We start from the raw sequence: 16,497 nt of genomic DNA, 5'->3' as shown, positions 1-16,497 counted from the left end.
AAATTACACTTATTTAATTTTTTTTTTAACATTAGCAATGGGTGAAAGAATTTGTGAAGGAGAGAAAAGGAAGTAAACGTGCTTTTACTGATACGGAGAATCACAAATAAAGATATGCTAGTCACTGCAGGAAACTGAGATCTCCTCCAATCCTGTGTCATCCAGTGACAGCCCAGCTTAACACAGGGTTTTGTTGGGGAAAGAAAAAAGCTCATGGCTCTTAAGTATTCTACATGGAAGAGTGCACAGAACCCAGGTTGTTCTGTGGCCTTCTTAGCAAGTTCCTCTTAAACCGTTCTGAGGATGTTACAGTTGCCTTTGGAAAATTAGCGGTAAAATAACTTCCCACTCAGGTCTTACAAATGGGCAGAGGCAGGCAGGGCTGGAAAGGTAAGACGCGGAGTCGATGTTTGCCAATCGAGGGAAATGGGAAAGATCAGAGTATTAGAATAAGTGCTGTCTTTGCTAATTATGAAGGCAGTTCTGGAGAGGAAGAAAAGAGAACCAGATGTGGCCGGTGCTAGTGGCCGTTCGCTGAGGGAGCCCCATTTCTACCTGCCCGTGCTTCTGTGTGGTTTGTGGGGAGCAGTAAGAAAAAGAGGTAATCTGGAATTCAGCGTGCCTTCCCCCACCAAGGAGGGTGTTCAGGGAAGAAGGAACCACTACCAAACCAAGGAGAAAGCCTCTCTTTACCAGAGAGACCTTTGTTAATTTCCCGGTCCCTCTCCTGTTCATCCATAAAGAGCAAATGTGTTTTAAGGGTAGCCGCTTCACCCAGCATCTTGACTTAAAAGGAAAAATTCACCCCAGCAGATATTTTAAAGAATCAAGGTGCTCACGGATAATTAGTGGCCCAAACCCCTCCATTCACTGCAACCAAGGCAACAGGAAGCTGGGGCTGGTTGCCTGGTAACCACACTCCAGTGCCGGGGTCCTGTCCGCTCGCCTGCTCCCCCACCTCCGTTAGCCCTTTTGTGATGATGTCTCCCCCTCCTCCGCGGCTTCTTTGCTCCGTGGCAGAGCAGTCATTCTCACACAAAGAGCAATTTGGGCTCCTTTGACTAAAAATGTGGACCTCGATGTTCGTTTTGGAAAGATTTCATCCACACCTAGTTATTGCGACCCAGATAAAATATGCTTCTTACTTTGGCCCCAATATCTATCTGCTCCATCCTATAAGTTTCCCTTCATTCAGCCGCGTTACGGTGTATGCAGATTGTGGGGAGAGGGGGAGGAGAACACGACTTGGACGTGGCGACCTGGGGGTCCCGGCACATCCACTGTCCCGCTCGTCCCCATGCTCACCCCTTACACAGGCATGCTTCTATTTTCTTTGGCACCAAGTTATAGTTATTCCAACTGGTCTTAGAGAAGGGGAGATAGAATCCCCTCCCACAACGCGACTCCTAAACCCCTGGTGAAATGGGGAAAATGAGTCCCCCCCCCTTTCGACGAACCCTGCCTCACCTCCTGGCCTCCTGCGCGTGGGCCGGGTCGGCGAGCGCGCACTGCGTTGCTGCAGAGCCGCGCGCGAGGACGGATCCCAGGCGCCTTCGGGCCGTGGCGCTGTCCAGCCTCTGGTGCTGAAGCTGGAGGCTCCGATTCGCCGTGGAGGGGCCCTGAGGACATTGAGCAGCCAATTCTGACCCGAAGGGCACGCGCTTTGTCCGCCGGTGGAAAAAGGAGACACTAGGAAGTATCTGCGCCAGATGAGCTTTCTCAGTAGACCTGGCTCCCAAGGGTGCGCAACCCCCTGTGCCTCTCCTTTCCCCTCCCCAGGTTAGTAGAATTATTTGCCCCAATGGCAGAGAATAGGGAAAGCTCCTTGCACTGGGCTGCCTGCCCAGGTTCTTCCTGGCACTTCTCACGCTTTCTTCTCCGGCGCCGGGCTCCCTGAGCGTCCGCAGGCGGAGATCTGGCGGCGGGTCGTGGCGGTCGAGGCAGGGAGGGAGAGGAAGCCTGGGACACCTGACCCCGCCGCTGTCCTGCACGCAACAGGTCGGCTGCGCCTGGGATCTGAGGCGGCGGCGGGATCGGGGAGACTGTGCGCGGAAAGCGCGCACTCCTGAGGCCGTGGTTCTGCCCATCTCCGAGGGGGCGCCCGACCGAGCAGGAAAACGCCAAGCCGCGTTTGGGCATCGCCTCGGGGGCGGCCACGAGGACTAGACGCTCCCACACCTCGTGCTGGCTTAGCACCCCACAGGAACGCTCAGGTGCCGGGCTGCGGAGCCACCCCCTCTCTTCTCAGGCTCCTTCATCGCCTTCCCTCCTCCTAGTGACCGTGGCGGCGAACAGGGCGCCCATGGCAGACGCCAAGCCCAGCTGCCCCCTAAGGTGGACCTCCAAAGCAGCCCCGAGTTTAGCTCCAGTCGGCTGCGCCTCCAGTCTGGAGCCCTGACCTGGGCGGGGGAGGGTTGGATGAGAGACCCCGTTGGGACTTTACCTGGCACAGGGGCGCCACGGCCCAGAAGGAAGACCTCTGCCTCCCACTTCTTTCTGGAAGAAAGCCCTCTCACCGCCCCTCTGCCGGCTGGTCGCGTCTCCCTCCAGAGCTGCAGAGCAGGGGAGGGGGGCGAGGGGCGGGGTGTGGAGAGAGTTGGGGGTTGAGGAAGATATTTTGTGAAGCACCCCTTGAATACTTGCCTCTCTTGGGCAATGCTCTGGCCGGAGCGGTGGCCGCGCTGCCACGGCGGGTCTAGAGTCCGGTGTGGTCTTCCTCGTGCAAACAGTCGCCCCGGCTGCGGGGGCCTGGAGGGAACAGCTGCTTTAAAGCCGAGACCAACTCACAGCGGGCCTATCAGGGCCACTGACGTCCATGACGTCATCCAGAAGGGAAGTGGGGGGGGTGTCACCGGGCTTCACAGCCAAGTCCTCCGTGGTCATGGCAACAGCTCTGTGAGGTCCGTGGGCTTGGCAGCTGGCCGCCTTTTCTCTTTCCTGCCGCATGGTTGGGCTCCGGGATCTCGAGCTCCTCCGGGGTGGGAGCTGGAGTAAATTCATCATTAGTGCTGAAGCCAGCCTTACCTGCAAGGGAGATGGCACTAGAGCTTGTCCTAGGTCCGCCTCTCTGTCCTCATCGTGTTCCCGCTCCTGGGCTGAGCAGGGCAGGAGAAGGGCTGTCTGATCCCAGAAAGTCTCAGAGGATGAGCACCAAGTCGCCTTTATTTCCACAAGGACGTTTCCTATAGTTCTCCTTCCCTGCCCATCACGCTGTAGGAGGGAGAAAATATCAACCTGTACTTTACACCATATACAAAAATTTACTCACTGTCCTCATCGTGTTCCCGCTCCTGGGCTGAGCAGGGCAGGAGAAGGGCTGTCTGATCCCAGAAAGTCTCAGAGGATGAGCACCAAGTCGCCTTTATTTCCACAAGGACGTTTCCTATAGTTCTCCTTCCCTGCCCATCACGCTGTAGGAGAGAGAAAATATCAACTTGTACTTTATACCATATACAAAAATTTACTCAAAGATGGATCAAAGACCTAAATGTAAGAGCTAAAACTACAAACCTGAAAGGAAACATAGGTGTGATGTAAGTCTTCGTGAAATTGGGTTAAGTAAAGGTTTCTAAAACATGACGCTGAGAGTACAAGCAGCCAAAGGAAAAAGTAGATAAATTGGACTTAATCAAAATTAAAAACTTTTGTGTTTCAAAGGACACTACCAAGAAAATGAAAAAAAAAAATCCACAGAATGGAAAAAAATATTTGTAAATCATATATCTGATAAAGGCCTAGGATCCTTAAAGAATTTTTACAACTCAATAATAAAAAGAACCAAATTTAAAACTGGGCAGCGGATCTGAATATACAGTTCTCCAAAGAAGGTATACAGATAGCCAGCAAGTGTATCAACGTTATTAGTCATTAGGGCAATGTAAATCAAAGCCAAAACGAGATATGCCCGCTAGGATGATTTTATAACTGGACAATAACGAGTGTGAGCAAAGGTGTGCAGAAATTGGAACCCTCATACATTGCTGTTAGGGGAGTAAAATGGTGCAGCTGCTTTGGAAAACGATTTGGCTGTTTCTCAAGAGCTACCATATGACCCAATAATTCCACACTTAGGTATATACCCAAGATAATTGAAAACGTATGTTCGCACACAAAAAGTGCACACAGATGTTCATAGCAGCATTATTCATAACAGCCAAAAAGTGGAAACAACCCAAATGTCCCTCGACTGATAAATAAATAAACAAAGGTGGTGTATCCATATAATGGAATATTAGTCAGCCATAAAATGTACTAAGGTATTGATACATGCTACAGCATGGATGGACCTTGAAAATCTTACGCTAGTGAAATAAGCCGTTTGCAAAATAAAGTATGATTCCATTTATATGAAATTATTTCCCAAACTAGCAAATTTATAGAGACAAAGAGCAGGGTTGCCGGGGACTACAGGGAGGGGAAAATAGGGAGTGATTGCTAATGGGTGCAGCGTTCCGTTTTGGGGCGATGAAAATGTTCTGGATTTCCATAGTGGTCATGATTGCACAACCCTGTGAATATACTGAAAACCACCTGCACACAGTTGTTTGATGGTAGGAGTTGATGTTTGACCTTGAGGAGCCCTTCAACTTCCACGTTACAGGTTCTCTCAAATGGGAATGGCAACCATTCTTATTCTATGTGATAGGATTCTGGTGAGCCTCAGATATGCTCACACAAGAGAGCACTTTGAAAACTATAAAAACTATAAATTTCGCTTAATGCTGATACTATTGTTGTCACATAAAATGAAATGGCAAAAACATAATGAGCTAAGAACGGCTTAACCTGAGATTTACAGCTAGAGCACACTCTAATTTTGAATCAGGTTATAGATAAAGAGAAGGTACTCAATTTCCTCTTCATGTGTCTCTGGGGTGTCCTAAGCAGTGCAGATAAAGGCCACTTGCCCAGGGAGGTGATTGAGAAGGCCCCGGGCTTAACGGTGAGCATCGATCCCTCCTCTGGCAGTCTACTGGACTGTCCGTCAGAAGAGCCTCTTAGTGGAAAGTGGCAGACGAGGCAACTGAAGGCAGCTCGTGGAAGTGATCAGTTAGTTTGTCACAGAGGCAAATCATTGGAGGGAGATTACAGGTGAGTTCTTGGCATTCTTGGGACAGGAAGTCCTGCCAGGCTTGCTTCTGAGCCTCATCTCTTCCTGCCCTTGGGAAGGAAATTGATGAGTTCGTTAATATGTAAGGGAGATGCAGCCCTGGCCGCTTCTGATCTCACTATTGTTACTAAAATGATCTGAGCCTTTAGGCTAGAGTGGGAGAAAACAGTTGCCTGGGGGAAATTTCAATAAAATCATTGTTTTCTTATCGGTAGAAATCTTGTTAAGTGCTCCAAGGATCTTGATTTTATGGAATTGTGTTCCGAAGCCCCTGGCAGCTGTCGCTAAGATTTCATTCTGAAATACCATTTCCTCCTAGTAAAAAATGTCTTGTCGCTCCAGGCTCTGGGGCTCAATGACCTTCATGAGTTTTTGAGTCTAGGAGACCCAGGGGTGAAGTGGAGGTTTACGGTTTTTGTCAAACACACACACACACACACACACACACACACACACACATCTCTTAGCTGACCTACAAGATGAAGTAGGGACATCCATTGCGTTGTACGTTCTGTGGGTTTTGACAAATCTATAATGACATGGACCTATCATAAAGAATAGTTTTACTACCCCTCCAAATCCTCTGTGCTCCACCTTTTCACCCCTCCCTCCCCACAATGCCTGGCAACCACTAATCTTTTTTACTGTCTCCATAGTTTTGCCTTTTCCAGAATGTCATACAGTGAGAATCTTACAGCACGTAGACCTTTCAGATTGGCTTCCTTTGCTTAACAGTATGCTGAATGATATTCAGTTACCTGGATGGTCCACAGCTTATTTATCCATTCACCTACTGATATGGACATCTTGGTTGCTTCTAAGTTTTGTCAATTGTCTATAAAGCTGCTATAAACATCTGCGTGCAGGCTTTTTGTGTGGATAGATGTTTTCAACTCATTTGGGTAAATACCACATACCTCTCCTTAACTTAAATTTTTACTTAAGATACACCTTGAAGATCATTCCATAGTAGTACATAAAGTATCCTCATTAGAACTAGCGATGGCAGAGTGTCCCATTGGAAAGATTCCATTGTTTTCCACTATTTAATTGGTCCCTTGTTGATAGATGTTTAGGTAGATCTCGATCTTTTGATCTCTCAATGATGTGACAGTGCATTAGAGCTTCGTGTGGGTGCAAGTATTATTTTAAGGTAAATTCCTGGAGGCGGACATGCTAGAAGAGGGCATGTGTATTGGTAATTTCCACAGATATTAATGAATCATCTCCCTATTAAGGTTTTATCCATTTGCACTTCCATTAGCAATATACGAGAGAGCTGCTTTTCTCACACTTGTATAACACATCACCAAATGATTCGATTTTGCACCTTCATAGTGAAAAATTATACCTCAATGTAGTAGTTTAAAGTAAACTACTTTAAAGTTCTTGACTTTTAACATTCATACCGCAGCGTGTACAAATCACAAGTATCCGTTTCCATTCATTTTTCACAAAGTGAATTCATCTGCGTAATGGCACCGGATCAAGAAATGGAATTTCATGAGCCTAGCTCTCCACCCTTCAAGATGATATGATCACCATCCTAACTTTTAACATCTTCAATTAGTCTGGCCGGTTTTTGATGTTTATGGACGTGTAATCATCTAGTCCTCTTCTTTAACTTAACATCTCAGTGTAGTCTTATTTTGTAATTATTCTTATTGTAAGTGCGATGGACTTTCACGTCACATGTTTTAAGAGTCATTTCTGAAATTTCCTTTTCTGTGAACTCTCGGTTCATATCCTTTGGCTATGCTTCTCTTCTGCCGTTAGACTTATTCCTGGTTTACAGGAGATCTTTATATAGGAAACTAGCCTTTTGTCTGTAATATGAGTTGCAAATATTTTTTTCCCAGTTCATAATTTGCTTTCGGTGGTTTTTGCTGCATAGAATTTTTTAATTCTTAGGTGATTAAATGTATTAGTCTTTTGGGGTTTCTGAGGTTTATGTCATAGTTAGAAAGGCTCTTCTCATGCCAAAGATTTTTTTTGATTACCCATAATTTGTCTAGTTTTTGTTTACATTTAAATCTTCAAACCAAGTGATTGTCTTTTATTTCTAAATAAGTTGTAATTTGATTCTTTTTTCTTAACCTAAGACTTATTTAGGAGGATATTTTAATTATTTTTCTTGGCAGATAGTATTTTGGTTATTATTTTAAAATTATTAATCTTGAATATTTTTTCATTGTGTTCAGAGACTACGGACTCTTTATGATTTTCGAGGTTTAGAATTTGTCTGAGTTTCTTCTGTAGCCTAGTGAACTTTTGAGACTGTTTCCTGTATGCTGTGTATGTGCATAATTTTATCGGATTTCCTGTGTATTAGTGTGTGTATATGTGTGTACATAATATATTCGCATCTGCAATATACATTTATATATGATCAAGTTTAATGTTATCAAATTTTGTATTTTACCTGATATCTGATAGGTACTGTCACAACCCTCTGTCACATGGATTTATTAATTTTGCCTTGTTTTTCTATGGATTTTTGCTCCATATATTTTAAAACCATGCTCTTAAGTGCATAAGGAATCACGATCTTTATTTACTTTAATTTTGTACACATTAATACACACACGAATTCTCAGTGTTCAAAAGCAAACAATACAGAAACAGAAGTGAAAAATCACTACTCAGTGTTACGTTCAAACAATGAGATGCCAACAGACTGACAAAATGTTACATTCTTTGATGGCAAGTGTGCAAGAAAGGTAGACATCTTTGTAATGCATGTGAAAGTGTAACTAGGAAGAGTTCTTAGAGCATCATCTGGCATGAGTTAGAAGTACAATAAGTGTGGCCTCTTATTGCAAGTGGAATTACTGGGCATGGCATTTTAAAATTCGGCAGATACTATCAAATAGTCCACTTAAAAAGCTCTCATCGCTCTACGTGAAACCCATTCTGCTCCGAGTCCCCACCCATCTTCCGAGAGAGGGAGATGCACTTGAAGGCATGCTTCCTCTCCCGTCCATCAGCGTTGTACAGAGCTTCTGGGTCATGGGAGATGCCGAGAGGTCGGGGTGGCCCCTCTGTGGTGCCCCAGCTCCCATGGTCTCCCCTGGCGTCATGCATTGCACCAGCTGCCCGCGCGGTTCTTTCTTGCCCAGAGGCGCTGGGTTCAGAAGCCCTGCAACACGGTTGGGAACCCAGGTGCCCAGACCCACCTGAAATCTTACCATCCCGTTAGGGCCACGGCTGGGGAGCATGTCCAGGCCCTTGAATAGTAGAGACTGCAGACACAGACCTCTGTCTCCTGCCTGGACCCCAGTCAACCCTTCTTCCTCAACATCGCATATCTCCTCTTGCCCCTTCCAAGATTCCTCGCATTACCTCTTGTTTCTGCGGCTTCGTGTTTTACAGGAGGGGGAGAGGCCTTTGCCTACAGGCTGTTTCTGCTTTCTGTCCCATTCTAAGGTAAGGAATTGCAGGTACTAGTCAGCCACTAGAATTGAGGAGGCAGGAATGAAAATGGAAGGGTAAACAGGTAAAGTGTGCGATTTCATAAATTACCCGGCCCCGCTGTTATTACGATTTCACCCTAAAGACCAACACTGCTTTGTTCTTTCCCAGCTCACTTTACATATGCACCCCCAACACACACACACACACACACACACACACACACACACACACACACACGTGTGCGCCATTTAAAAAGACAGATGGGAGCCCACAGCAGCCAGGCCTTTCTCGCATCTCTCAGTGGAGCAGAGACCTACATTCAATAGCTGCTAACTAGGCTCTCTGGCCCTGGCCTCTCTCACGTTTGCCTTTCCTGTGGGATCATCAAGGTTGCCTGGCAACCATCAGCAGGTCGGCCTCTCACATGGTTTCCTTGAAGAAAATGGCAAAGCTCTCGTTCCTGTCTCAGGCCAAGTAAGGCCTAATTGGTGTGAACCGGGAAGCAATCGCAGAGGGGGTTTGCAGCGGTGGTGCCAATGGTGGAAAAAGGCGTGAAGACCATAGAGGAGGGCCTGGAACGGGCACTTGGGAGCCCGTGTGAAAATAGCCATCATTTCTTAATTTTATCCCTTACCGCTTCCAGGATGGGACCTGGAGCAGAGCATCACAAGGATGGAACGTTCTGGGATCACGTCTGCGTTGCAGGTGAAGGAATAGGGAATCTCGAATCTGGAGAAGGCCCCTCTGGAGCATGGAGACATGGTTGTCTTTAAGTATTTGGAGGCTAAGGGTGCAGAGAAGGGGTGAGGCCGGTTCTAGTTGACAAGAGAGGGGAGCAGGTGCAGCCCTTCTCTTGAGGCAGTGGTTTCAAAAACTGTCAGCGGTTCATGGAGGAAGGGGTTTGTCTCGGGAAGGCGGTGAATTCCCCACAGCACAGGCATGCATGCTGGGGAAGGATGTGCACGGGTGAGTACTGATGTTCTCATGTGTCTGTCCGCGCCTGTGACACCTCATCTTGGACAGGTCTGCATTCCTGGGTAGACAGAAGTAGCTCATGTGTGGGCACTGGGTCTGCCCCCCACCCGTATCCTGGGTCCTGAGAAATGGCTCCCATCTGGTCTTCACTAGCAAGTGCTGGGTGGGCTGTGGCTGTCCTCTTCACTCGCCATGGGAATCCCAGCCCCAGGTCTCCCGAACCCACTGGTAGAGTTGGTGCCATCCATGTGGCTGGGCTGCTACTGGGGCCACTGATTGCAGAGTGGAGATTGGGCTGGTCTCGTGGGATGGAGAGTAGAACGAACTGGCCCACTCTTATGTGAACCAGGGACAGGTTAAGGGTTATAAGCAGGACTTTTGCAGACTGGAAAATCGCGGAGTGCATGAGAGGAGGTGGAGAGAGAGAGCTTGGTGTCAAGTGATATTGAACTTCATTTCAGATGCTGGGTCTGTCAAACTAAGGTGAGGACAGGTAAGCAGGAGAAGCAGGCTCCTGAGGGACCAGCCATTGCACAGTGAGTGACCTGAGCTGCTGTTTAGGGAGCAGCTGAGATGTGCCAGGTGCTTTCCATGCAATCACCTTTGATCATCACAACAACCAGCAGGGTGGGGATATTACCCCACCTTACAGGTGAGGAAACTGAGGCATAGAGAAGCTGAATGCTTTGCCCAGAGGGACTTAGGAAATTGCAGTCAACATTCAAACACAGGTGTGCCCTCTTCAAATTCCACCTCTTTCTACCCCCAGCTGGAAGGGATCCAGCTACAGTTTTGCACCCACAGCCAGGGCTCTGTGGTTGTGGGGTTGTGGGGTGGGGTGTTAAACCTGAGAGCTTAGCATCACTCGGTTGCGTGTTTTTTTTGTAGAATTTTTCTTTTACATTTGTAAGTAGAGGGATAACATAGAGTATGTGCAGAAAGGACAGTTAAGTGTACAGCTGGGTGACGTTGTACACATGTCCACACGTGTATAATCATCACCTAGGATACAGAACATTTCCAGCAGTCCCAATCAAGATTTTTTTTTTTAACACCAATCAGAACCCTATTGGAACAGCTAAATATATATATCGATGGGTCACGTGCCACTAGGTAGAGCCTAATGAGATTTGCTAACACAGGTACCGTGTTTTCTCCCCAAATGCTGTGGTTTCTAGAGCCCAGAAGAAGAGGGACGAGGCGATTGCACGGCAGATAAGCCCCCGAGCCCACCGTCTGAGATGATTACTGGTCCCCCCACCGTCTGAGATGATTACTGGTCCCTGGGCTGCTGCTCCGGTTCGGTCTGCTATGGAGAGAGGGCAGCCTCAATTAAACTCTCCCCGTTCCGGCCCCTGAGTCCACTGCTCTGTTAGTGAGGTCCGAATCAATCCGTGTTTAAACTACCAGGAGCCTGAGAGCGGGTCCCCACCCAGCACACGCCATCACTAGAGACGCATCTCTTCAGAGTCACAGAGATGTTTCTGAAGTGTTCCCTGGAACACAGACTGCTGCCTTACAGCCCTTGGCACCTGGGAGGTTTCATTCTCATTGGCAGGCGTTCGGGACCCCTGCAGCCCCCTGGCTTCCAGGAGGTGGGCAAGGAGGCCTGGGTGGCCCTGTCAGGAGGAACGAAAGTGCCAGATGGCCGGGCAGGTGTTCTGGCTGACTTAACAACCTTATCAGATGCCCCGAGGGGCCCAGCCCCCAGCTGACAGCGAAATCCTGTCAAAGGGGAATGTGTCTCCACCCCTGCCCTCTCTCCTCCCCTCTCTTCATCCTGCTTCTTGCTGGTCAGAGGCCATTCTGTGGATCTTAGCTGCTGAGTGTCACTTTGTCCTCGTTGTACCAGGTCCCTAGGATAAGACCTTGGCTGTCCCTCAAACTTGCCATTGATGAACTGGCAGGGGAATGGGTTGTGGCAAAGCCCCTCTGGCTGGCCATGTGCAGAGATTCCTGTTGGAGTGAAGCCTGACTGATCTCACTGTGGTCACACTGGAGGCTTCCACATCCCCAGACACCCACATTCCACACGCTCTGCCCTCCTGCGCTGGGCCTGGGTTTCTAGCCTTTAGTTTTCATCAGTGGAGTGGAGGGAGGAGAGAGTGACTCTGGATGGCCTCACCCATGAAAAGGGAGGCCGAACTTCACATCTAGCTGTGGTTATTGGTTCCATATTGCAAATGTCAACCTCTAACTCCATATGTCCACCCCGGCCATCTTGGGACAGAGCCCAGCTTCCTTATGAATACACCTTAAATTATGTCCTTTTCCTATTTCAACCACTGGGATCTAGGGATCTACTTTGACATTCGTTTCAACATAAACTTATACAATATTATGACTTAGTTATCATTACCGTTGACTTTGAAAGCTGCGTAACATACCCTCAGGGGCTGTACAGAATTTCTTACTGCTGTTGGACATCTCGGTTGTAATGAACCTCCTAGTGTGGATGTTTCCACTCCCCTAAGATTCGTAATCGTGATGGCACTCTCCTCCAAGTTATTTATCGTGGTCCTGTTGCTTCGGCAACCTCTTTCGAAACCTGCCTCCAGATGCGAAGTGCATTTTCTAGAAGGCATCTCCTGTCTTGTGCTTTCCCACCTACTGTCCCTTTCTACTGACTCCTTCCCTCCATGGCTGGCCATGCACCAGACATTGAGATCACGTCTTCTTGAAGACCTTCCCTAACTAAGGAACACCTGGGCTGCCTGTCACCTGCTGTATCCGCCTGGCCCTGTGCTTCCCTGACCAGCACTTTCTGCACCCCATTCTCTCTTCTACAGTGTGAGTTACTCGCCATTGGATCCTCAGAGGGGGAAAGAGATGGCGATGGGGGAAAGGGATGGAAGGGATGCCCCGTTCCTCCCCGACAGATTGCCCCCGGCTCCTCCCAGGCCCTCTGGTGGCCTATATCCTACAGATAGACAGGAGGGCAATCCTAGCTTTGCCTCCTGCTCTCAGAGCAGGTCCCAGCTCCAAAGTTCTCAGAGCCCCAGACCCCAGGCATGGGGCAATGGTTGGGAGGAGGCTCATGCCCTGTGGGTGGCCAGGCCACCCCCGTTCCTCTGGCCATCCCAGTTGCTCCCATTACGGGGCAGCACGGGTACGGGGCCGGGAAGGACTGTATGTTCAGCCATCATGACAGAGGGGGCGACTACTGACACTGGAGGTGAGGACCAGCTGTTCCATCTCCCCAGCCAGTCCTGGCCCCCCTTACCTGAGAGCCTCCCTAGGTTTTATCGAATCTTTGTGTCTCACAAATGCCTCTAATTTCATTGCCTTCCTGGGAAGAAGAGTGCTTTTCTCTGCAGCTAAGATTTTTTTTTTATGTTCCTTGGGCTTCGCCTACTTGGCCCCCAGCCTCTTCCCTTCATTTCCAGCCATTCTCCCTTGTCCTGCAGGGCCACAGAAGAGAAAGCAAAACTACTCCTGGGGCAGGGAGCATTTAGCCGAGAGCATGGAGGGAAGGCATGTCTTCAGATAGTTGGTAAGAATTTGAGTTTGAAATCTCAAGGCTGAAGAGCTATACGCAGAATCCGAGCATTTCCTGCAAAGAGCAATAAAGGGCTCATTATGAAGAGGTGAGCCTTGTGAAGCAAATATAGGGTGAGGGTCAAGTGAGGCTCAGTTTCTGCATCTGCGAAGTAGGGGTAATAATACCTAATTCGCATGGTTATCCAAGGGACGAAATGGGATAGTGTGGGTGAAATGATTGGCGTAGGGTATGGCATACAGTAAATGGGTCCTAAATGGCAACTGCAATTATTTTGATTAAAGGATTGGTGATGATGATCATATGGGCGGTCGCGGTATGATACTTAGGACAAGAAATGTCTGCCACAGTATGGAGGTGAAAAGAGCTCTGTCAGCCTCTTCTAGAAAGGGAGAAAGAACAAGAGCCTCTCGTGATGCTTTTTTCCCCATTCCATCTCTCGTGGCTAATGCAGCTAACGAGCAGAGTTGCTAATAGCTTTGGCAGAAGAGTCACAGGAGGACTGAAGTGAGTGGAGAGAAAGCTCTCAAGTCCTTCAGGTGCCTCCCTATCACTCCATCACCCCACTAACTTGGGGACCCTGTGTACATGGAGACTCTTGAGAGGGACGAAGGAGGCAGAAGGAGCACGGGGGTGCAGTGGGGCTACAACTCAGGACTCAGTGTTCTTCCTGGGGTGAGAGGAAAATGGGAGGAATGGAAGGGAATTAGAAATGAGAAGATCTGAGAAAGCGGGCTGAGGAGCCGTGGAAATAAAATGTGACATCTGCCGTGCTTGAAGATGACCCCACTGAGGCACTGCCCTGCGTGTATAAAAGACTCAGCATTCAACTAATCTTTATTGAGTGCCTATGTGCCTGGCATTGTGTTAGCCCTCAGGAATCTGCATTGCAATGGTTTCTGTTCTTGTGGAGCCGACTTCGGATGTAGCCCGATCTAAATATTCTATAGCTTTTTGAGCAAAAGAATTCAGTTCCTTAGGCCAAATACTTTGGGACATCTTCGCCTCTCCCTTTTCTTTCTCTCACGTTGCTTATGCAATCCATCGGCAAGTCCTGTTGACTCCATCTTCAGTGTATTCCAAATCTGACAGCTTCTCACCACGTGCACCTTCATCACCCCAATCTAGGCTATCATCTCTTGCCTGGACTATTGCAGTAGGCTCCCGGTGAGTCCCTCATTAGTCCCCTTTCCCTGTGGCAGCCAGAGTGAACCTTTTAAAACATAAGTCGGCTTATGCTATCCCTCTGTTCGAAGCCTTGGCTCTTGATTCGTTCTGAATTGAAGGCTCACACCAGGTAATATCGGATAGTGATGAGTGCTTTGAAGAAATAACATCATGGCAGTGGACCAAGAGCTGTCAGGAAAGCCCTCTGAAGAGATGACATTTGCCCTGGGACCAGGAGTCTGAGGCGGGAAAATTGGGGGACAGGCTGTCCAGAAATAGGACAGAGCAGAAGCTTCGAGGGAGGAACCAGATTGTAAGAGACTGAATGAGATAATGTAAGTGAAAGTCAAGGAAAGGTTATGGGATTAATTTAGTGAAAGAAACTTTTATTGTACATCCACTGCGTGCCAGCAAATGTATTAGGCACTGAGTGTTCAGAGAAAAGCAGTCTTGTCCTTTAAGCGTTCGCGGTTTCTCGGCTGATGAAATGGCGCATCTAATCAAGAGGTGAAAAATTAATATTTTTGCCAGCGTGCCCAGCAGGCGCGGGGACAGTGCGGAGGTGCCCTGTTTAGGGCGCCAGTTAATTTTTCTCTTTGCCGCAAACTGGACCTCTGTGGCTTCGATCCCCCCTCCGGACACCAGGGTGCGCTGTAACGTCCCGCAGGGCCGGCGGGACGGCACGGCGCTCTCCCCACGTCGCTTCTCTCTGCGCCGCGCTTCCGGTGGCTAGCGGAAGCGGGGGCCGCGGCGCCGGGTCCGGAAGCATGGCGGGGGCGGGGCCGGGGGAGGCGCGCGCCGAGCCGGCCGGGGGGTCCCTCGCCCCCGCCCTTTGAGCCGGGACCGACAGGTGAGGACCTCTCCTTCCTTGGCCCATCCTCGAAGCCGTCTCCGAGGCCTCCTCAGGTTATCGCCATGGGGCTGCTTGCTCCCTCCCCGCTTGACGCCGAGGCCCCGCGGCCCCCGCCTTCCCTCCCTCAGAATTCTCTTCCCAGGGAGGCCCCGCCCCGGGCTTTTCTTTCCGGGGGCGCCCCCTTAGGGGTGGTGATGCCCGCCCCTCCGTCCCCTCTCAGTTTTGGAAGCTGTCACAAAGAATTGAAAGATTTGCGCACCCGCCCCTGTGGGAAAACAGACCCAGCTAAGGGCAGAGGACTTGCTTAGTACCACGAAACGACTTAGTGGTCCGATTCAGCCAGGCTTTCTTACGTTCCGTAAATAACGTCTCAAACGCATACTATGGGCCAGCTCCAGTGCTAGACTCTTGAGAAAACAGGTGACTTTGGTAGACATGATTATTTCACGTCTGGAGAGTACAGTTTAGGGAGGGAGTCCAACATCAAGCACGTAACCATTGCAGGTAAACGTACAAATTCAAATTGCGACAGTTACTTTGGAGAAGACAAAAAAGAAATGATGGGAGGCTAGATTTAGATAGGGTGGTCAGAGAAGACTTCCTGAAGATGACACTTAAGCTGCAACTTGAGAAGTTATGGTAAAGGCCAGAGAAAATGCATCCTAGGCATAGGGAACAGCCCCTATGGTTACCGGTGTTGGCAAAGAATTTGGCATGAGGCAGGTCAGGTGTTGAGGAAAACAGGCGTAAGAAGTGTCAAGTACGGCGATGGGCATACAGAATATGTTTGTGGACTGCGCAGGAGCTCACCGTCTGTTGCCACAGACATAAGTAAAATGCAGAGACAGAGTTGAAAGCCGTGGTAAGTGCTATGAAAGGAGAGGTATGGCTAGTATATTGCTATTTTATCCAGTGGGAAGGTGAAGGAAAACGCCTCTGAAAAGGGATAATTAATCCGACATAGGAATTAACTCAGCAAAGTGAGAGGAGATTGTTTAGATTGAGGTTAACAGCAAGTGCCGAGTTTCTAAGGCAGTTGATAGGACACCTGTCCGAAATAGTTAAATGGGAAATGAGGCCGGAGAGGCACAGCTGAGACCTGAGAGCACCAGGTTGGCATCTTAAGGATTTTGATTGTATCATTAAGAGCAATGGGAATATACTGACCTGTCTTAGTTCATAGTGGGGAGGATATGATCACAAAAACATTTTAAAAACATCACTCTGGCTGTTGAATGGATTGAAGGTGGACAAGAGTGGATTTAGGGAGACCAGGTAGGAAATGGTTGCAGTGATGTAGACATGAAATTATAAAAATTTTGGATAAAGGTGCTGGCAGATCATGATAGAAAGGAGTGGAGGATTATAGGACTATCTAGGAGTTAAGATCTCCAGAGTTTGGTGACCGATCAGGTATGGGGGCTGAGAGAAAGAGGTGTCAAGGGACACCCTCCCGTTTCCCTTTCTAGAACAGATGAG

General features: G+C 48.7%; 1 protein-coding gene across 5 annotated transcripts in view; it reads left to right on the top strand.

Annotated features, from left to right (window-relative positions):
• Positions 1-16,497, top strand: part of DET1 (DET1, COP1 ubiquitin ligase partner) — a 51,531-nt gene that overhangs the window by 19,323 nt on the left and 15,711 nt on the right. Inside the window, exon 1 of one of the 5 annotated variants that reach the window (XM_006905255.3) lies at positions 14,861-15,015. The exons of 1 other annotated variant lie outside the window; for it this stretch is intronic. The gene's annotated coding sequence lies outside the window, so the exon portion shown is untranslated. 3 more of the 5 variants (XM_025049720.1, XM_025049716.1, XM_015594161.2) reach the window with 3 other exon arrangements.

Source organism: Pteropus alecto, unplaced genomic scaffold (assembly GCF_000325575.1).
Source record: "Pteropus alecto unplaced genomic scaffold, ASM32557v1 scaffold60, whole genome shotgun sequence".
Lineage (NCBI taxonomy): Eukaryota > Metazoa > Chordata > Mammalia > Chiroptera > Pteropodidae > Pteropus > Pteropus alecto.
Note: the sequence above shows the minus strand (reverse complement) of the source record. Positions and strands in the feature narration are given on the sequence as shown.